This window comes from Prosopis cineraria, unplaced genomic scaffold, assembly GCF_029017545.1.
Source record: "Prosopis cineraria cultivar Desert tree isolate PC_DT_omini unplaced genomic scaffold, ASM2901754v1 PC648, whole genome shotgun sequence".
NCBI lineage: Eukaryota > Viridiplantae > Streptophyta > Magnoliopsida > Fabales > Fabaceae > Prosopis > Prosopis cineraria.
The window spans coordinates 3,994-9,369 of NW_026555973.1; the positions used below are offsets into that span (position 1 = coordinate 3,994).

At 36.1% G+C, this 5,376-nt stretch overlaps 1 pseudogene; it reads right to left on the minus strand.

Annotated features, from left to right (window-relative positions):
• Positions 1-1,855: 1,855 nt before the first annotated feature.
• LOC129297899 (pentatricopeptide repeat-containing protein DOT4, chloroplastic-like) lies at positions 1,856-4,965 on the minus strand (annotated as a pseudogene).
• Positions 4,966-5,376: the final 411 nt, after the last annotated feature.

A 5,376-nucleotide genomic window follows, 5' to 3' on the forward strand; every position in this document is an offset into this window, starting at 1 on the left:
GATGATGAATGAATAAAATACTCCCCCCAACTTTTATTTATAAAATATCTTATACAACTAATTTTGGTTCATAATATAAAATATGTTTTAATAATTACATTATTTTTTCAATTCCATTGATTATAGCAAAAATGTTTGTATAGTTGTATTATAATTTAAATTAAGATAAAAATATAAGTACATTTTATTTTTTTATGATATAAAAAAAACTTTTTTTCAATACGTGGAGTGATTGAAAGTTTGCTAAAATCAAAACCGAAACAACGCATCTACAACGTTGTGTTCTAACTGAAAAAGCAATATTTTATTTTTTATTTTTTAAAAGGTGTTTTTTTGTTGGGGGGGTTTTTTGAGAGGTTGGCCATGAATGCAGATGGAGGAGGCGGCGGAATGGCATAATCGTGAGACAGACTGAGACGTGCCTTTGGATTGAGAATGAATCGTCTATAGGAAAGCCTGGTTACATGTTGACCGAGCCCATCGCATGAATTAACCACACCAACTTTCAACTTTTCCGTTTGACTCGAGCGTTTGCTAATTACCGCAGAGGAAAAGTAAAGCCGTGTAATGAGTTATTACTAAAATATGAACAAATTTGACTTGGGGATTGGGAGGATCATCGTCTAAAGAGAATGACGTGCATTTGCTGATTGAAGAACGTGGAGGGCTTGGGATGAGGCTTCCTGGAAATTTTCGTAGAATGGATGGAATCAGTAGAATGATAAATTGCCCACTTGTGTTCCAAATCCAATCTACTTCCACTTGAGTTCATGATTGAGGGCAATAAATGAACACTGTTTAATAATTTTGTTCAGAAAAATTAAAGGACAGTAAATAAAGTTTCTGAGGTACCACTTTTTCTAAAAGATCACTCAATGCTGTTGCTTTGATTTATTTTTTTCAAGAGAAATTATATTAAGAGAACCCAGCCTTCTGAAAAAAAAAAAAAAAGCATTTACCTGCCAGGTTGTCAAGAGGACATTAGTATTTTAGTTATCGTCATTTCAGTTTTATTCATGCTTAAATCTCAAGGTCCTGACAGATATCCTTGGATTTAGTGAGATTTTTGAATATATGGAATAGTTGTAAGGGATTTTGTCGTAATTTTCCCAGAAAAATGCTACAACTAATTTATATCGGTCTGGTAGAAAATAATTTTAATTAAACTTGTTTGTAATTTTAAAAAAATATAATTTAACAAAAAAAGAAAACTGACCACAGATGTAATAAATTAACATTTTTAGAATTTACTATATCATTATACTGCATTTTTTAATTATGCGTATTTTAATTTAATATCATCATGCAATGCTTCACTTAGATTGTTTTCCCAACTTTAATAAAGTTTTGAAAAATTTATATAACTGCTTCTTTAACGTTTGTAATCATAATGAAAAAAAAAAAGTCTATATAAGGATGGTTGCTATAACTTGACAAAACGCAATGTCGTGCAAACCATTTTTCCGCTGCTGCTTGTAGTGCCACTTTGAATAATTTGCTTTCGTATTGCCGGATATCATATTCGTGTTTATTTGGAGTTTGAAATTTGAAGTACAAAAAAAAAAAACTAAAATTTATCACTCAGATGCATTTGAAATAAATGAATGAATGAACGCCTAAAATTCAAAACGCCAGAAATTGTTGTCAGGATTCAGGACTGAGCAGCAGAGCCACTGAAAACAAGTAAACGTGCAAAAGGATGGTGGACTTTACATGGTGCGACAGCCTGGATTATTGCCCACCCTGATTTAAGTTCTCATAGATCAGAAGCAATACAACATGGGAGTAAAAAAAAAAAAAAAAAAACAAAACAAACAAAAAACAAAAACAAAAAACCAACGAAGACACATGAATATCCTAAAATTTTGTTTCTTTCTTAATTTAATATTGGCCTTGTGAAAATCTACATAACATGATAAGCCTCCCGTATAATATCAATATGTCATGTACTTGTAGTATAACTGCTCACTCTTTATGGTTCCGTTTGTCTCGTTTCAGGGTCCTAAGCTGTAAGCTCGTGAATGCCTCGTTTTTTACTTCGTGGAGTCTATCAACGTGCAGTTGGTTCGACCTGCACGTGTTGATGATTAACATGCTTAGTTCTCAGGGTAATTGACAGAAAAAGCCAGAAAGCACGAAACAAGACTGTTTATGCAATGATGCAGCATGTAATTATCATAAGGCCTTGGAGTATATTTTCTGGATCCACCTTCGGCAAGATAGCAAGCCCATCACAAGGGTCCATTTTGGGCCAACTATCCACACCACGGCTCTCTCTTCACCCGTACGAGTTGCTTTTGTCTTCTTCAGAGTCAAATGAAGGGCTAAAATTGAGTGGCAAACTACATCTAATTTCAAAGGCATGCAAATTCTTATCTTGCTAGCTGCTATCGTTGTCCAAAGATTACAAACATTTCCCAAATATAAGTGTGAAACATTTATATCTTGGCTAATACGAGTGCACTGTTATACTTAGAAAATAATTACAAACTTACCAGCTTTCAACTTCTTGTTAGGCCTTTCTGCTTTAACTTCACGCGGCAATCACACTATTTCCTGATGGCTTCAGTGATCCATGGTCTTCCATCAGCTTTCGCATTCTTGCGGCATCATCCCACCTTCCAGCTCTTGCATATATGTTTGACAGCGTCACATAATGACCAGCATCGTAAGGTTCCAAACGGATCAAATGTTCTGCAGCCAGCTCACCAACAGTAACATTATGGTGATCTTGGCATGCAGCTAGTAAAGCGCCCCAAATATGCTTGTCAGGTTTGAGGCGCATTTCGTTAATGAAATTACAGGCATCTTCAAGCCGACCAGCACGTGCTAGCATGTCAACAACACAAGAATAATGTGCACTTAGGGGGTTAATCCAAAATCTTTTGTCATTCTGTAGAAGAATTCGATCCCTTGATCCACGAGTCCTGAGTGACTGCAAGCTGAAAGTGCAGAAGACAAAGTCACTGAATGGGTCTAAGGCCTGAACATTCCATCTGTTTTAAGAGCTTTAGAGAAGTCCGGCCCAGCCCATGCATTCCAAAGCCTCTAATAATTGTGTTCCATGAAATCATGTCCCTAGTTTCCATGGTAGAAAACACAGAATATGCATATGCAATGCATCCACGCATTGAGTACATATGAATTACAGCATTATAAACAGGAATTACAGAATGGAAAACTGCTTTTCATGAAGTAGGCGTGAATCTCTTTTCCAGATCTCAAATCAGAAATAGACAACATGGTTGATATAGTTGTGTGATCATTCTTTATTCCTCTCCTTTGCATCTCTCTAAAACAGTCAAGTGCCAAATGTCCACGACCCAGTTCAATGAAACCAAAAATCATGGCATTCCATGTCACAACATCAGATTTATCCATTATATGAAATACCTTTTCAGCATCTTGAAGTCTACAGCAACTGGCATACATGGTCAACAAGGCAGCACCAGCAGACTTGTAAAATGCGTCCCATGCTTTCATTTTTATTCCATAACCATGGATTTCTTTCCCCCTTTCCAAGGCCCTTGAATACCGGCAAGATACAAGGATACTGGAAAGAGAATCCACATCAGGGAAACAGTCCAACTATTCACCATATCTCTGAAAATCTCCAATGCAATTGCATGCTTCCCAATATTAGCGTAGCCTGAGATTATTATTGTCCATGAGATGACGTTAGGATTTTTAATTTGTTTGAAATTTTTGAGGCCTCATTGCAGAGTCCCATCCTACAATAGGCATCCATTATAGTGTTCCAAGTTACAATATCCGGCTCGCAGCCCTCCAGTTTCATATAGCCCAACAGTTCCACAGCCTGCTCAAAGAACCAGTTAGCCACGTACCCTGAGATAATTGAATTCCAAGATAAAATGTCTCTTTCAGACATTTCATCAAAAACCTGTCTAGCACTCCTAGCTTCCCCACATTTGGAATACATATCTATAATGGAATTACAAACTTGTGTATTAAACTGAGACCCAAATATAACGGCATCTTTGTGCACAAGAACCCATAACCAAGCATGATGATTGAGCACACGCCCGGAGAACTTTAGGAAACACATAACCATCAGGCACAATACCCATCAATCTCAATTGGCCATAAGTTCTGATGCATTCTTCTGTCAAATGGTGTCTCGAGTAGAATCCGAGGAAGGCCGTTAATGCAAACACATTAGGCTGCAAAAGTTTGTGGATCAAAAGCTGAGCAGAATACAAATCATCGCAATCAGCATACATTTGGATTAACTTGGTTCTAAGGAAGGGGTTTTGGTGTAACCCACTGAGAACCATTGTTGGTGAACCTGCTTTCCTTGAATGAGAGCTTTTGAAGCAGAGCATGCTTGCAGTAGATGGATGAGTTGGAAGGGAGATGGAAGGGCTTTTCCGGTCATAGCACATAGGAATAAGATGGCACTCTATGAGCTCAGCCATTAACTCATTACTCATCTAATGTCGAACGTTTTTACCTGCCAAGTGCCGTCCATGGAAAATACCAAGCAAATGAAGCTACTGCAAACCACTGAAAATATTAGAACTGCCGTCCTTAACAAACACGGAGATTTCTTCGGAGGCTTTATAACGAGAATATCCTGCGAAGTCCGACGAAAGCAGTTAAGTATCAACGAGGGGGAAAATGGGAACATTGCAAGCTCATCAAATGCGAAATCTCACGACCCCACTTCCCCGGAAAAGCAGATATCTTGGTCGAAAACAAAGTGCCGACGGACCAGAGGAATTCTAGATGCATTAATTTCAGCTAAGAACCACGGAACAGTCGATAAATTTTGTAAAAAAGCAAATAAAAATAAACAATCCAGATCGAAACAAGCAGAGAAGGTCAAAACATTCTTATTAGAGTACCCTTCGCAATTTCCTGCCCTATTCAACTCAAAACGAAAAAGCGCTAACCCAGGACACAAACTCTCACAATCAAACCCGGCTAAGGAAAGTCCCACTATTGTACCCGAAACATGCCTGACATACTTGCGAATTCAAATATTTGCGAAAAGGGGGAAGAAAAAAAAAGAAGCACATTACTTGTCATCACGGCAGAGTCTGAAATTTTTATTAAGGAAGCTCAAGATAAAAAAAAAAATATAATAATTAAAAAAAGTTATATATATATATATATAGATATCACTGACATAATTTAAATATTTTAATATATATATTTATATCTAATTTTATACATATATAACAATATATATATATATATATTAAGTTTTTTTCATTGATTTCTTATGGTATAAAAATTATTAGTTATTATATTTATTATAAATGTTTTAACAATTTTTTTTAATATGAATTATCATCACGTTGGTATAAATTTTATAATCTCTATAAGTATTAAATGATTTGAATACATCATTAA